Here is a 17,996-nt window from a genome sequence, read left to right on the forward strand (position 1 = left end):
CAATTCAATTCTCACCAGATTAATTTGTCTTTTGACCTACAGGAAGGGGTTAAATAGAAATCTGACCTCAGGTCAGACGCCACTAGCAAGCAAACAAGCATGGCACAGTTGTGAAAAGTCATCACCATCAACTGGGGGAACATGGAAACCAAAAAAGGCCTTTGGAGCTCACAAACCATTCTTGCATTAATACGAATTTAATGAACACTAAAATTTGACACATGTCAGTTACTACTGCCAGATGTTTTAATGACCTTCCCTGACCTATGCAAATGACTCTCTCCCTTCCCCTCTCTCCCCGCATTCCCATGTTCTCATTTTATTCAGGTGGGCAAACGATTCATTCCTTTTCTTGATGTCTGTCTGAAGTTACAAGGGTTTTGATTGTCCAGACCAAAACATAACACAGCAGAGCTAGCAAGACAGTGATGCATCAAAATGGCTCAAAACCTACCTGACCTTCACTACTTCTTCCCAGCTAGAACAACATGATTCATTCTCCAGTGCCCAGGGCCAGCACCCAACCCACTCACACTCACGAGAGGGCAGTGATGCTCAGCCTTCTAGATTCAGTGAACTACGAAAACTGAAAATAGACCTGGTCCTACAAGAGTGAGTTGCAGTGACTAACAATGAGGATAAGCAAACCTTTGGGCTATGGAGGAATTATTCTGGAGTGATTCTGGAGCCTGATGTACCATCAAGGCATAGGAAGCACTACCAGTTCCCTGGGTCAGTCCATCGCGTAAGAGAACACATGTTGTTCCAGCCCCGGGGCATTCAGCCATCAGCAAAACCGCTGCAGTTCCTTTGGGGTTTTCTGAGCAATCTGCTTGTCACCACACGGTTCCTTGGGACATGGCGCTTCTCCAGGCACACTCCCTGCTCTAACACTGCTGCATTCACATGGCCTGGAAGTGGGCAGGGGGCAACATGTCATGTTTCTTCAACAGCTCAGCTACTGGCACCTTCTCCTGAGAAGGCTGGCTGCAATCAGTCCTGGCTTCTTGAGGAGATGGTGGTGCTGACAGGTTGCATTCAGCCAACAGTAACATGCAGCTGTATTTTGTTTTCAGTAACGTAATAGGCACCATACTATTCCCACCATGTTGCCTACCCTAGGACTTCTCCACCCAGAAGCCCACAGAGCACATCTTGCTAGCTGACATCTTGGCTGGAGAGCATGGCTTAGCCGCATACTTTACAGTCATCTGCATGGACAGATATGCTTTTTCCTCTTGGGAAAAAAAGGAAATCTTGGCATAAGATCTGCCATCGCTTCCCCTACCGCTAACAGCTGCAGTGAGGAGAAGAGGGAAAGCTCGGCTCCGCAGCCATCAGGCAGGAGGGATAACAACGTGCTCCCCAGGCTGGGAAGGGAGGAGGAATCCAGCATGGATGGGGAGGCATTTTCAGAACTGAAAGCACTACTAATGAATGCCACCCCTTTATCAGGGATTTTTCAGAACATGAGAGGAAACAGCCACTCGGAGTGTGATAAGGGTGGGGTACTCATGATGCCTACCTTTGATGCATCACTTAGCAATTATTTTTCCCTAGGTACCCTATATATAATAGAAGGGCTACAGAGGAGAGCTTTTGGAGAGCAAGCCAGGGCATTCCAGTTCAGCAGAGTACACACATTGCCCTGTCCATTGGCCAAAATACAGATAACATCTAACACAGTCAGCAGAGAGTCAGTGAGAAAAGATCACCTGCTGTACACATACGGGAAGGGGAAAAAAAGGGTCCTTCTGCCATTAGTCTGCGGCACTGGTGGAGACAGGGATGCAGAAGAGAGAGAGGCACTCCCAGTTTGAAAGAGCAGATGAGAAGTGTGAGAAGAGAGAGGAGTGACGGGTGCAGCAGGGAGTGAATATTCTGCTAACCTCAGGTACATGTGCATATACAGATAGGATCACAGCGGTGTACAGGTATATGCACACAGACACGCTTATGGTAGATACCTAACGAAGCCAACTCCCACAAGAGTTCCGTGAGTCTTGCATTACAAGTTTTCATTCCCTAGAGCACCAGGTCTTGGAACCAGCTGTTTACATATGGATTTCAGCTTCCATTTTTAACCTGTTTCCAACCTGTCTGCTTGTGCAGGGAAGTTTCAAAAGGGGAATGGTTTGAGAAAACTGGTAGGAAGAAAACCAAAAATAAACTAGTATTTAACTGAAAATCTTTGGATTTTTAAGGCAGCATGTTATGCTTTTTAATGTCTCACTTGTAATTTGGTAATGGATAGAGATGATGTAGCAAATTTAGAACTTGAGATTTAGTAGGAAGTTTTCAAACTGAAGTGATTGCTGTCCCCTAGAAGTGCTTGATCTCCTGGATTTTGCGTGCCAAATTGTTTGCCTGCCTATTGTTCATTCCTGCTTCTAAAGCAGAGAAGGAACAAATGGCAGAGGCACACCTGGAGCAGTGGGGGTGTATTGATACTTTGGCTTCTATTAAGGTAGATCTTCTTCCCTTCCTTCCTCTTCTGGGAACAATCAAAACCAAGTTTCCATCGATTTCTCTCAATTTAATTGCAGCAGGAAAGGTTATTACAACACATGCCATACTTTTTTTTTTTTTTTTCCAAGAGCACACACATCAATAAATTAGTTTTACTGGGAAGGCAGTGCAAGAGTTTTTAGCAGGTTAGGCACAGTTCAGATGTCCTTACTTATTTACAAAGAAATGTATACACATACACAGAGAATCTCAGCTAAAAGAATGATGTGGTTGTGAGCCAAACGCTAAAATGTTAGCAAATGCCAGAATTTGGATTGCCTGGGCATGATTAGCTCCTTCCCCCTCCCCACATGTAGGCATGATGACATCATTTTGGAATTTCCTCCCTCTTGAGTGCTTGGCCTCATGTTCTGGGTGCACAACAAGAGACACCTGGGGCCTGAAACGCAGAAGTGCTGAGAGCTGAAAGTCAAGTGGGCCTGTGCTTTGAGTAGAGAAAGTGCTGGGGAAATGCTATGCATGGGAAAGCTCCCACATCTCTCACTTTTAGCTTTCGCTGGACGTTTTCATTCTGACATTTTTGCCCTTTCTCTCCTTGTGCTTATGCACGGTGGCAATAGCGCTGTGAAGATAATACTATTCCCACCCTGCGCAGATGTGTCGCAGAGTTACGTTTGTCAGGATTTGGGGCATATTAAGATGCTGTGTGGGAGCACCAGAGAAACAAAAGCTTGGAAGAGGATTAATGTTTTCTGTGTTCAGTGTAAAACTTGGACCATGTGCATTAACATGAGAGCTGAGGCTAGAGTGCTGAATGGAAGAAGATAAAAACCAGAAGAGTTAAAAAACTGACTCCTCATTGACTGTTTGAAACAAAAATCTGTTAAGGAAAAAAAACCCCTACACATTATAAAGTAATTCAAACTGTATCATCACACATATTTAAAAGGGCTAATTAAGGATGCCCAGGAAACCTGCATTCTGGAACATCCAGTATTGCTTGGCTTTGCAACCTGAATGTTTATTTGCCTTCTTTTTTATTTTGCACATTATTTAATGCCAATGAATACATACTTACACATGTTCATAGTGCTATTGTGCCTAAGTATGGTTATGTATTTGTACATTTGACTGTGTACAGACATGTACCTTACAGAATAACGGTAAACACGTCAGCATTCATTTTCCTGTGTTTTACTTAAATGTGAAAAAGATAGCATTTATTGTATATTTATTGAAGAATCTGGGGGCATCTACATGGTTCTTTGTTTCCACATGTGCCTACTCAGATTGGATGTGCCATCGCAGTAATTGTCCAGAGAGGTGAAGACAGTTCTGTAGTTCCTGAGCACAAATAGCCTTTCGCTATTTAAGAGTATATCTGACACGGGGGGGTTTAGAGAAATAACTTTTTAACTGCTCACATCACAGTACTAGAAGTCTTCTAGTCACATTTGGCAAACTCAGAATTGCTACTAGCACCAGTAATGTTACACCCTGTTCAGAAGATCTAAATCAGAACCCAAATGTCTATCAAAGAAACCACATGAAAAAGAGCTAGTAATGAAGAAGTGTATAGCTGCTGTGTAACACTTCTCCTTTGTAGATCTCAAAGTACTTTGTCAGGAGGCCAGTTTTATTATGCCCATGTGTCACGCAGAAGCTGACAGACAGATCTGCTCACCGTTGATCACTCAGCAGACCAGCAGCTGAGTGAAGCATAGAGGGTTGACTTCAGAGTTTCAGCCTCGAGACCTGCCCACTAAGGCCACCCTGTAATACCGTAGTTACTGTAAAGACACAATTCCTCAATGGAAATGATCATTAAATACCTAGGTTAAAGATGTTTGTCTGCTGAACCTGAGGGAGCCATATGTGGGATTGATACAGACTGACATAGTGGAACCAAACACCGTTTCTTCTTAACTCAGAGCTCAATGGCTCTCCAGGCCCTAGGAGTCGGCCAATCAGTCCTAACAGTGCTTTGTTTAACATGATGAAGTAAAAGCAGAGCAATCATTCTCAGCTTGTACTTAGCGTTGAACACTCCTGCTTCTGTTCCACACCAGAAGTGGTCACTTCTGTCTACACGCTTGCCTCTTTTTTCCAACTATAGAAGTTGCTATAATGAAAAAATATGACCTCTCCATACAGACCTGGTTTTGTTTAGTCTATATGCAAACTACTAATTTTTGAACGTTGATCAACTACTAGCTCCAATGAGCCTGCTCTACACCTGGCCTTTGCCTTGGCCTCCACAAGGGTGGATCACCACCTCGCAATTGCAGTAAATGGAGGGGGAAGCGCTGTAAACACATGGCGAAGCCCCTGACACCTGCAGAAGAAATGCCCAGATGTGCTCAACTGGATCAAGTGTTCACAGGGAGCACTGATCATCTCAGAAAGTCAGACCCCACATTTCTGCAGAGCTGGACTATTTATTACCTGCTTGGACTTTCCAGGGTTTTAAATCACTGTATTTATTTTTATAGCATACAAAAACATACCGAGCACATTCAGGACAAACTAGAATACAAAGATTACATCTGAGAGGACTGCACATGACACTGGCTTAGGGTTTTAATTCTTGAGATGAATACTGTTATGCTTGGGTCAACATTTTCTTTGTTCGTTGTCTGAGTTTTGGATTGACAGTTTTAGGCAGTTAACACTGGTACTGCTCAAACAGTTTAGTAAACAGCTAACTTTTTGAGGATTTGTGTAATTACAGGCTTCTGCTTTGCTAACATATGTGCGACCAGTTAAACAGCGGGCAGCATGTTGTGCATTCCTCTTGGGTGGAGGATTTACACCTCCTCAGACCTGCACCTCTGAGATTAGCTAAGAAGTTGGAGCTTCTGTGTACTGTTGTATTGACAGATATACTGAATTAGACTGACAGCTCTGTTTTTAATTCTGGGTAGGTACAAACAATCCCTTTATTAAAGACATATCTTTAAAATAGCAATTTAATTAGCACCACAATTATATATTTTATTGCCTGAGTCAATGATATATGAGAAGCCAGTGCGTTATTATATGGGGTTTTATATCAGCACTGACATTCCTTCCGTGCATGGGAAGGATCAGCAGTGCATATGACACATTCAATAAAATCAAGTGTCTTCACAAGAAGCAGACTTAATATTTGCAACTATGAAATACCAGAAACTGTTGTATCACTTTTATGTTTACTGTTCAAATTTATTTTGCTGTTTCTGTTATAAAAGAATTACAAACCAAGCAAGGATAAATGCATTGTGTTTATATTGATATAAGCCTGAATCAAACAAGTTGAGTATTTTTGGCATTATCCTGAGAAGGAGTTAAACCACTGTCCTTCCTTTTTGAATTCAGTCTTTCCATCACTAGCAAAATATGTAACAAGCAAGGAAACACATACTTTTCAAATAGGGCTGCTTGACATTTCACATTTTTGAAAATCTACAATTTGCAATCTGGCTGAATGACTTATTTTTCATATAATGTAATTTTTTGAAATATGTCCAGTTTTTCACTTTCATCTTTTGACTGCCCTTTGAAGCGAGAAGAGAATTAATTCACCAGTGGATTTTGTTTGCAGAGTGGGATGTGAGACTGGACGTACATTGGGCACATGTTAGTCATCCCAGATGGAAATATTCTTCATGCAGGCTCTCCTTGGCAATAGCTAGCTGCCTCCTAAAATGTATTTCAGTTAGCCAAAGCAGGGAAGACCACTCCATGCTGAATACTGAAAAAAACAGAGGTGAGATCTTGGCCTAAGCTCTGTGTGACAAATTTCAGATGAGAATTTCCTGTGAGTCTGAGCTTGCAAGGACATTTGCTTGCAAGCGTCACAGGCATGCAAGGGATCTCTGCCCCCTTCCCAGAGAGATACTTGCAGGTGCATTGCAGGGACACTAAAAAGTTCTGGGTCATCGTTCTAGAGTTCCCCATGCCTGGTATGGCACATTCCCAATACATCACCTTGTCCTTATAAACTAGTACAGAGAAGTTGTGCTTTCTAATGGCCATCAGATGAAGAGGGAACAGGATGAAAAGAAAGGGTAAAATTGGATGAATTAATTCTGGAACTATCATACAGCTGCAGCACTTAAAGGACTTCAACAGAAGCACGTGCCATTCTTCCTTCACTTTCCATCTCTACTGGTTTTAAAAAAATGGTCTGTCTGTATCTTCTTCGATTGCAGTTCTGCAAGAGCAAGAATAAATTACAGCACTACAAGAAAAGACTGCCTAGCATCTTCAGACTCCCTGGATTTTTCTTTATCTTAAACTGCTATGTTGCTCTTTTGTAAAAGAGAGGCTTTGCATATTGATAAAATGCAGTCTGTATGAGTTATGTTACTTTCACCAGACTCAAGTATATCGACTGAAGCTTTCTGAAGAAAATATTGTTTTAAAATTTAATCATAAAATAATATTTGACACGTATATATCAATTTAATCCAGAAGATTGCAGGTCACTTTTCCCTGAAATTAACATATTTAGGCTTACACCTTCCAGAGCCAGTAGACTAGTAATAACACACCAGTTTTAAAAGTGCAGGACTGGGAGAAAAAACCTTAAGTTTTCTTGTCTCTTGCAAAACTAAATACTGCTCACGTATCTCTGTCACATGCAAGAAGCATTTTCTGATCCCACCCCTTGCTTTGCAATGCAAAGCTCACCCCTCGTCCCATAAGGAGCAGGTGGTATTGCCAGGCATTACAACCAGATCCCCAGAGTCCTCCTCTCAGGCTTCAGCCATCCTTCCACCAGTGCAATGAAGGAAGTACATATTTCAACCCGAAAACAAACACTGTAGCCTGACTGACTGAGAGAATTCATTTAGTTCAGAAAATTTATTTTGCCTGCAGCATAGGCCATGCCTGTACTGTTGCCACTTAAAAATTTGTCCTGAAATTTACTACACTTCCTCTTAAAACAAGCACCCCGTAAGTAATTTTTACTCAACATTTGTTTTTAAAGCTCTCCTTAACAATTACCACATTCAATTACTCCTGTTCAGGGGATTCTCAGGTCTCCTGGTATTTGATTTCTCATAACCATCTCCTGATCTAGAGTTTCACCACTCAGCTCCAGTCCCTATGCCTCTTCCTGACTGGTGTTTGCAGTCAGACTTCCTTTGGTACACTATGAAGATAGATCTTATTTTTCCATTTTGTGACAAATGATAGACTATCACAGCCAAATGGCAAGAAAATGTCACAGAAAAAATTGTTTTACTGCAGCATTTAATTAAGCTCCAAATTAAACTATCCAAATTACTTCACAGCCCTGATTGAAAACCTTTGCACTGCTTCAAGTGTTAGAATCAATGCTTTAGAATATAATCATTTCTTTACCAATTAAAATGGAAAGCTGCTTCTGATTCTTCAGGGAAGCATTTCTCTAACCCAAGAAACTGATTTTCCAGCTACTTGGCCTGAGCACATTTTTCAGTTGTGGCGAGAGTCTCAGAATTCAAAGTGTCCCTTGTTTTTAGTTTCTGGTCGGTCTAGACCAGACGTGGATTTTTTTCTCTCCTCTTTTGGACTGTTGCAACATCACACTGGTTGAAAGCATTTTTCAGTCCCAGAGAACTAAACTGCAGAGTACGCCAGTGGAGTCATCATCTCCTCTAGCTGATTCCCTTTTCTCCTCTTCCTCACTCCCCAAAGCTCATGTTCAATTCTATTGTGCTTGAAAATATTCCAGCTGGAAGATGTAACACAAAAAGAAAAGTACAGAAGTTTCCTTTTCTTGGCCATGTTTGGGCCTTCAAATAAAAAATGCCAACATGAAATAATGGTCAGACAGCAGAGCCTTACAACGGCCTTTGCAGACCTCTAGCTTTGAAAAAAAATAGCATAAATTTAAAATATTTACAGTATAACTGCGCTGGTGTTATCTTCGAGAAAGAAGGTGACAGAAACCCTTCTGTTTCTGTGGATGAAGAAGAGGTTGCTAAACCATCAGGTTTTCACAACCTCTGGAACCTGTGAGGATTTCTTCCTGCTGTGCCGCTGGAAGAAACCACGTTGTGCCAGCAGCATGAGATGACTCCTGCCCTGGGAAAGGGCACCCGGACACGTGGCAGACTTTGTGAACTGGGCCTGCTCAAGTAATTTTCAAACACTCAGATCATTTAATAGTGTTAAATCACAAAAGCCTAAGTATTTTAATGAAAAACAGTCCCCACAACCTATGGCACTAGCAGTAATTGTAAAACAAAAGCTGCTTTCATATTAAACACACACACACGCGCACACACACACACAGATGATATCTCTTGGCATTTACACAGTGCCCGATTTGGAGGTCAATGACAGGAGACGGTTGCCACAGCTGGGCACTAGGTGCTTAAAACCTTAAGTACAACGTAGACCAACTGAAGTCTGTGGGACTTTTACTGCTGACACATAAGGGCTAGGACTTATCTCGTAAACTCATTTATTCCAAGTGCAAATGACTTTATACTCTGCAGGCCACCTCTCCTATTTTCCATCATGCTTTTGCTTGAGCAAGATTACAAAATCTTGCTATTGTGGAAGAAATGAATTCTCCACTTCCATACTGTGTCTCTGTCTGTGAAGCCACACCACGTAATATGCTTTAGGTCAAATTATCCAGCCCTGACTCTGGGCTTAACTTCTCCTGCAGGCATTAGCATGAGTTCTGGCCTTTCAGAACTTCTCCTTTATTTTTCGGATATGAAATAACATTTCAGTCCAAGGCCCTGAAATGAGCCATATGGCCACATAGTTGTTTGCATGACCAAGGCTTAACATTTAACTCCATCTTTTCCACAAATCACCCTCTCTCTGTTCTATGGCACTTTAGGAATAAAAATCAGTGCTTAAGAGGTAACATATACTTTTGTAACTGAAATATCTGAGAGCATAAATCTCTACATTTATACATGAACCTCAACAGAGAGAAGTGGAGACAAGACTGCTGATGCATTACAAGGATAATTGGAAAAAACAGCTATATTCATAAACAGTTACCACAGCAAATACACAAAGACTCCATCTCTTTGTCTCCCTGACACACACATGCATACACTTTGCTCAGCATTTTAAAAATAACCATTAATCATATTGTAAATGCATTTTACATGAGCAAAGTTCATTTCAACATTTGTCTTTAAAAAGGCAGGCAAAAAATTGTTTCATTAAAAAATTAAACTACAGAAGAGTAGCTGGATCAGGGCCCTTATGAGTGTGTGCTTATTACTTATATAGGCACTGAACAGACCCCACTTAATTCTGTTTCCCACTGACGCCAGTTCAGCTTAGTCACTGGTGTTAGCCTTGATTTGCATCAGCGTGTGAGGAAAAGGAATTCCCTCTGACAGTTTTGAACTTGCCATATTTTAATTTCAGTGTTTTTGTCCTACCACACTGGGAGAGTAGAGGATTCTTCTTCTAGTGTCTCAGTTTCAGGGGTATCGAGGTGAGCAACACCTTTTGTCAGTGGGAAAAACAAGGCACAAGCACATCAGCGGCTCACCCAAAGTCACTTCTCAACTGGTTGCAGATGATGGAACAAAACCCTGATCTCCTGATTCCTGGGCTGATACTTCAGCCACTGCTTCCCCCAGGGCATGTGATCAGGGCTCAGCTTTCATTATGTCAAACCAGCTGTTAAAATCACAACTGGTTTCCCCCAACTGCTTGTTGCAACTTGTCTGGCGAGCACCCAGCTCCCAGCGCTGCTGTCCCCGCCGCGGGGAGCCCCCTGTCCCCCGACCCTCGCCTTCCCCTCCCAGTCTCCGCAGCCGCTGCACCCCGCTGCCCGCCCCGGCCGCCCCCCGCCTCCGTTCCCACCCCGGTTCTGCTCGGGGTCACACTTCAAAGCCTCCCGCCTCCCAGGAAGGCCTCTTCCTTCCTCCTGGCCCCTCTCCAGCCGCCCTGGCATTGCCCTTCCTGAAGCAGATATCAAAAATCCCCTACTTGCAATCTGAGGCTTTGTGCACACCGAGAGCTGTACCCACCTGCAGATACCTGTCTGACACAGAATTGCCCTCTGATTTGGATTCTCAGATGAACACTTCAAGGTTTTTCTGAGAACTTTGGTTGTAAGATACTCATTTAAAAATCCCAAAACAAACCCAAAAAACAATGAAAACCAGCCCCCACACCCCAAGTTCCCAGTTGCTATGGTTAAAACCCAGCTTATCTGCTGCAGCTTGGAGGATCAGGTACGTTTTTCTGTGCTTAAGCTCAACAGACTTCAGCAGCTTCAGATGTCTAAACAGGCAAGACTGCATCTGCAGTTGGGGTACATGGGAAGATTAAACTGCACTGCAATCAGTCACTGGAATATGTGTCCCTTCCCCCACTTCATGGTTGAGATTCATCAGGAAAATAATTTCTGTGGCTACTTTATATGTCACACCTTGGGAAATGGATGCTTTGAAGTGCTGTGCAACAGGCTGCCCATAAAACAAAATCCTCCCTTTTCTCCCGAAACACAGTAAAGCCCTTCTCTTCAGCCAGCTTTTAGTAGCTCTCAGCTATAGATTGGGGCATTAAGTCAAGAGAACCACATGAAAACAGAGATAAAACAAACTGGGTTATGCCACCTCATAGTCTTTTACTTGAAGAAGCATCTTTGCATAGACTTTTTTTTTTAGAGGAAAACGAAAGAAGTTGCTGGTTTCAGCCCCTACGTCCTTTGGGTTGTAACACAGCTCACAGCTGCGACATTTACATGTGTTAACTCGGGATGCCACAAGCCAGCCAGCAATGAGGTTGTCATCCTGATCTGAGGAAACATGATGTGCATACATGCCAATGAATTCACCGCAAGCGAAGCGTTTTGCTGAGATAATTCAAAGCACATTATATTTCATCAGTTGACTATTCCATCTACAGCCGATCACAAAAGCCAGCAACACTAGAGACATATTCTGTGAAAAAGATGCAGCTCTGTAAAATCTTAGTCTTCTGAAGAATGGTGCCACTTGCTTTGTGGAAGGGGGGAGATTAAACAAAGCAAGAGGAGGAGACAGTTCTGACAACATCAAAATGGCTCGTTTTCACTTTTTCTGAATGGGTTTTGGGGGCTTTCCATTAAAAAGTACATTTTTTTTTTTTTTTTTTTTTTTTTACTTTTAGACTATTTTAAAACATGAGAAGCAGCAAATGAAAATGAGAAGATTTTGGGTTTTTTTAAAACATTCATGTTTTGAGTGACCAGACGGAAAATAAGGCAAAATTTTACTTAAGGTACAGTATATCAGAGTCTTCTTTCAACCTGGAACAAAATCGTATTTTGAAATTTGGAATTTCACAGCACTGCATGACGAAGGGATCCCTTCTGGGCCTGACTTTAATGCTGTGACTGCCTAAGGGATGCAGTCTTAGCCCAGTGAGGATTTTAAAATCTGATATTAAAGCAACACAGAAGCACACACTAGGTTGGGGGTAAGCATGTCTTTCCTTACAGTAACGACAAGATCTCTTTTCTTGTGATCTGAGATTCCCTCTCCTACGACTTCAGGTTAATAATTTCTTTTAGACAGGATAAACTTAGAGTCATACTTCCAGTACTTAGTGCCTGAAGGCAAATTTCACATCCATGTCCTGAGAACAAGATAACAGACACCAGTGACAAATCTACTCGCTGCGCATTTGAAACACAGCCCAGTACATCAGACAGTGCCAAAATTAGGAATAAACACACAAATGGGCATTTATCACTTTCGAGGCCTGATCCTGACTTTTTATTTTTGCAGGCAGAACTCCAAATGAAATGGGACAAATGCATTGTGAAGCCAGCAAAGTACTATCGAGCTGTCTTGATAGCCCTGGCATGGAGAAAGAACTGCCCAAGCAGGTCTGATGAGCTTCTCAAAAATCATTGTCTTAGTTGCCTATACTATTATATAGTTGGATAAAAAGAGGAAAAATCACCACAACAGAGGTGTTTGCTTTGGGGGTAAACACCGGGGCTAGTGCTGAATTCAGCAGCCACAGCAGAACGAATATAAACTGTGAGCTTTCCACCACATTAATGAAACTTCATTCAAAAGGTGGAGTGTAATGTTCTTCAAGATGGATAATTCACATAAGCTGTGTGATTCAAACACCCATGTCTCCACACCGGCTCCACGCCACCTCGGGATTTATGGTTTATTTCAGTTTTCATCGGACTGCTCATGAATGACCAATGACAAAAGAGCATGTGTGCATTTTTCTTTTTCACAGGTCCCTGTTAATGAGGACTCTGTTGCATTAAGACAGTCAAGACTGTCTCTGGCAAAACGTGTTGAACCAAGGTGTTTGTGCCTGCATAAAATTAAGCCACAAGTAAAGCACTTATTTCTGACAGCAGATTTATAATATGAAAATCTCAGCAGGAATGAAGAGTTAGAAACCCCTGTTGTAGCCTTTTTCATAAACTTCACCTTGATTTAGTATCTCAAACAAGTACCAGAAAAGGTGAACAGCAGAGGTAATCCTATCATCTCTTCTCTGACAGCACCATTCCATCTTTTTGATTTCCTCATGCTGCTAACATGAATTCAAATCATCTGTGTTTAAAGTTAAATGCAGTGATTGACAGATCTTTGTAGTCTCAGTCCATACTGAAGATTATTCTAGATACCTATCAGTTATTACTACGAGTCCTGTCTGATATTCAATACCTACAGGGAAAATTGTTTTTAACGTTGTAATGTCTGATCTATTTTGAAAGCTCTTTTACAATAAGAAAGTAACTATAACCAGGTGGCTAAAATCCAGACAGGTTTTTTATGGGTTGATTTTTGGAGGGGGGAGGTGGCAGATAACAGCAGAACTCTGTTATGCTGCAGTAAAAACCATGATTCAGATCAAAACACACATAAAAAAGAAGCATTTTGTTTTGATTCCATGACATCAATTTCTGTAAAAACAGCTATTTCAACAAGATAGGATACAGGAAAGTTTAGGGTTTTGCTCCTGGCTCTTAGTACAGACTCATGACCGTATAGGCTGCTATGAAGTAATTACTTGCTTTCAGGAACACAAGTCACTTCAAAGCTCAGTTGCTATGCTAGAAAACTGGGATGCTGGAAGAGATCTCTGGGTGTACTATATCTCTTATTGAAGACACAAATGCAAAATGAAATAGTGAACTCAGTGGTCAGATCATCCACTGTGCTCAAAGGCCAGTAGTGCAGAAAGGCAGAAGGATGCCCTCTTTAATCGATGTCCCCTGAGCTCAGCTCTGCCAGCCCCACTGCTGTGATGCAGCTCCTGATGACAGCATTAGGGAGCAGACTGGCTTCAGGCACAAGAAGCTCAGCCAGGTGGGTAGGGAAGCACTCCAGTCAATGGCCCTGCACTCAGGGGGAGAAAAGTGGAAGGACTGCCCTTTCCCATGGGCAGCCCAGCAACAGTAGAAGATGGAGGAGTGATGGTTTCAGTAATGCCAGCTGGTGCCCATCTTCAGTTCCCTGAGTGGACACTCCAGCCTGAGGTAGGCTCTTCCCTCAGCCTGTCCCATCTTTCCCCACCGCTTGGTTTTGCATATGCCACCAAAGAATTTTGAATCAGTTCTGGCTGGTGGCCTTGTGCTGTCTCAAAGTTTCATTTCCCCTATAGCACTGAAATGTAATAGCAGGGAAAGGCGTACAAGAGGAGAAGGTTGGCACAGACAGCGGGTAGGACATTGCACTTTAAACTCCACCACTTTTCAGGGCTCCTACTAACATGGCTGAGATCACACCCACATCTTTGTGAAACTTAATTAACGCTGTGCTCACAGTTAAATGAATCTGAAATGGCGAGACAAGGGCTTAGCAGGGCTGCTTAGTTCAAGAAAGTCTTTCCTGGTTTTGTGATTGGGATATGAGGAGTGAGCACAGCTAGTGTGTTTTGGCTGTAAATTGTGGTAGGAAAAAAAGAATAAACAAAACTGGGGAATGGAGCTTGTGTGTCTTGGGTTAGATGGGATGGTTTGGGCTGCTGAATTCCTAGTGGCTTTTTCAAGATTTATCCCTCGTTGTTATTCTGTGTGCTTAGCAGTGAAAAAAGAAGTACAGAAGAGATGAAAATATAGACCTTATAAAGCCAAACTCAGCCCCATAAAATCAAAGGCAGTAACATCATCTGTAAATGCATCAGTAGTTTGGCCAAATTGGAAAGTCACAAAGATGGGCAAATTCCATCAGCAGAATGACAGCTAAAAATAACCTCACATGGAAATGCGTGCGGAAGTTCATTTTTCATGCACTGGGCAAATAAAATCCAAGCAGTTTTTGCACTCCCAGTATCACCCTGTTACATTACATGGGAGCCTGAAAGAAGACCATGATTTAAATAAAAAGATCCTCCCCTGTTTGTCAAGTTGTCATTTTTCCATCTGCAAATGATGATACATAAACTACTCTGAAAGGGAGAGAGATGGAAGGGAATGTGTTCCACGGAGCTGTGGAGAACCACATAGAAACATATACAGAAAAAGAAGCTGCAGCACGGAGCACTTCCTGACCTCCTCTTGGCTACAAGTCTAAAAGAAGTCTCCAAGGCAAGAAGCATGAAAGAGCTTAAACAAGAAACCCTTCAGAAGTACAGCTCTTTGCTGCATGAATACCACAACACAGGGAAAATCTGCTGTGTAGGAGTACAGTCCTCCCACTTGAAAAGAGCTGGTAATGCCATCATGTCACGGAAAGATTTTCTTCATGGCTTTTGTGCATTGAAGGCATTAGCAAAGTGGGAAAAGTGCGAGCTGACAATTGTGTGAAAAGAAAGGTTTCTTAATTACATTGTGAAGCATGTCTCATTTAAACATGCAGCAGAATTAATGTTAAAAATACATGTCTTCCCATATAAATGGATGCAAAATCAGTGCAGGTTAATCTAGCAGATAGTGTGCTCCAGAGCTCTTTACAAATGTTAAGGAAATAAGCTTCATTGACAGCACATAAATATTAATACCACCCCAGCTTCCTCCTGTAGTGCTCGCTGCAGTAGTCCTCACAAGCCCCTGCGTTACCTTCCGGCCAGACCTAGACCTCGATACAAGTTGGTCCATGCCTCAGCATTTGGCCTAATGCTTTGCCTGTCCTGTCTGTTCGTCATGTCCCATTTCACAGATCACCACTTCAGGATGTGTTGACCCTTTCCTATTCAGCCATGTCTGGATGTCTGCTCATGTTCCTGGCTTGCATGTGGCTTGCTGTGTTCCCACCCAACTGAGTTTCTCCACCTGGAGGTCACAGCTGGCTCACCATTGTGCCACACTGCAAAGTCAAGAGTCAGGCAACACGGAGCATCAAGGTATGCAGCCTGGAGCAGGACCTCAAACTTTGAACCCTCACAACAACAGAGAGACATAGCCCAAGTGTCGGAGATAAGAACTGAGACCAGGGCTCTGTATTTTGATCTGAAGCCTTACACAAAAATCTGTATGAGTGACCAAATCCAAGTCTTTAGCACCAGGAAAGCAAATAAGATCTGATGAGTTTTCATCAGTACTACTACCTGAAGACTACACCAGGACGATGGCAGCTTTGCTGTTAATGCCAGACTTCCTGGCTATGCTGAATATGAACATGCTTATTCATACTATTACCTTTTGTTACACATTGGTGAATAGCAGCCTTCATCTCTATGCATGTCATTTTTCTCATTTCAACTGGTATACCAGTCATCCTGCTGAGCCTGCCTGACACTGCAAGAACCAAAGAATATTCTACACAAATTAGTGACACAGACCACTTGTAGAGTACAAAATCCTTACATGAAATAAATACCAGAGATACACTTCCTTCCCTGTTCTGCTCATGGAATTCAGAATTAAAGGCCAGACTTGCTTTCTTTCTCTGCCCTTGGAAAACTCTAAATAGCATTATTCTTCTGCCCACTGATCATTCAAATGGCATTTTCTTCCACTAGCATGCTTTTTAATTCGGGAAACTTTTTTTTTTTTTCTTTTCCTTCATTTGCCTTGGAAGCCCACAGTAACATGTATAAAGCATGGGCTCTGGCTCTTGTGATGTGTTTGTACAATGCCTGCTGTGCACGTGCAAGCACACACACGCACATTCAAACAGACGGTGCAAACATGCGCTGGTGCAGCTCAGCTCTTCACCTTGCTTTGGGCTATGCTTTAATACAACAGCCATCAGGGCCTTGAAGCACAGCAGTAATGAGCTGTTCCAAACATGCTTTGGGTTTTGTTTTCAGAGGAGGTGTGGTGGGAGCACAAGGGATACTTAATCATAAAAACGCTGAATATTTAAGTCCTTTCCCCCTTCCGCCACCCCATTTAAATCAGCAGTGCAGTTGGAATGAAATACAACTCGGCTTTCAAACATTTTTGTATTTAATTCAATTTACTTCTAGATTGATAGCTAAATTCAAAACAGATTTTACCCCTTTTCTCCTGAGTGAGATGACCAAGATCCCTTTGAACTTGGTTTAGAATGTTTCTGTTTTTTCCTATTAACTAAAGCCAACCAAACAACAAAAAACCCACCAATTATTAAAGTGGTCCATAATCTATTTCCAGCAGAGGATTGCAATGAAATGAGGTGAAGAGCTCAGTCTCTCTCTCCAAGCCTAAGGGACAGGTGTTTCTACTAGCTGACACATGGGTTGGTCATCTCAGGAAAAGGACAAGATCTTGAACTAGCCTCTTAGATGCAAGCTTCCTCTACAAAAGTTTAGGTGTATCTATGAAGCGCTTTGGGTGGGAAGAAAGATGATTTTTGGAGCAGGTGGCCCCAAACGCTAGACACATATGTGAGGAGAAGCAGCCATGGCCACAGATCGCAAGAGGTCAAACTGAGAGGTGAAACTACCCAGCCATCATGTGTACTGTACCAGCTGACTTGCAGGAGGATTTATACCAAAATAATACTTGTTTTGAGAAAGGCACGAGTAAAGGGGAATGGAAATTGATAACTAAATCACAATTTCCATTGATGCCAATGATAAAATTCATCACGTAGCGATTTCCAACACTCTAGACAGGGAATGTTGAGACTCTTTTGGAGTGATCCTTCAGCAGAATGGAAGAATTAAAAGGTTGTAGACACAGGGCACACAGTTCATTTGAAGAAAAGCACCACCTCAGCCCTGACTGAGGAATACTGGCAGCATGTGAACCCACACTGCCAACCGCTCTGTTCTTAAGCAGAGATGTTTGATCTCCTCAGGTGTCAGTCTTGCCTCTTTCATAAACATTCATTGCATTTCAATGCTCTTTTTTGTTTTTTGAAGTCTGGTTTTGGTGACTACCCCGGAATTCAGATGTTTCTCCAAAGCTTACAGGACTTCATTCCAGTATCTTTTTTTTTTTTTTTTTCTGAAAATACACTGGAAATGTCACAAGAAAATTTTTTTTGCTCTCAAACCTCTACATCATTCAGGTTTCATCCAGATCAGAGACAGTACTTTGCAGTTTGATCACATGTATTTTCATGCGCTTGCTCAAGCCCAAAAGGTATTGGAGGAAAATGATGAGGAGATGACTGCGAGAGGTCCCTTCCACCCTCAACCATTCTGTGATTCTGTGAAAACTGACTAATAATGAAGTT

The 17,996-nt window shown here is 42.2% G+C and overlaps 1 protein-coding gene across 6 annotated transcripts in view; it reads right to left on the reverse strand.

Moving 5' to 3' along the window:
- Positions 1-17,996, reverse strand: part of DYNC1I1 (dynein cytoplasmic 1 intermediate chain 1) — a 191,371-nt gene that overhangs the window by 88,824 nt on the left and 84,551 nt on the right. The window lies entirely within an intron of this gene.

Source organism: Streptopelia decaocto (assembly GCF_964273445.1).
Source record: "Streptopelia decaocto genome assembly, chromosome: 2".
NCBI lineage: Eukaryota > Metazoa > Chordata > Aves > Columbiformes > Columbidae > Streptopelia > Streptopelia decaocto.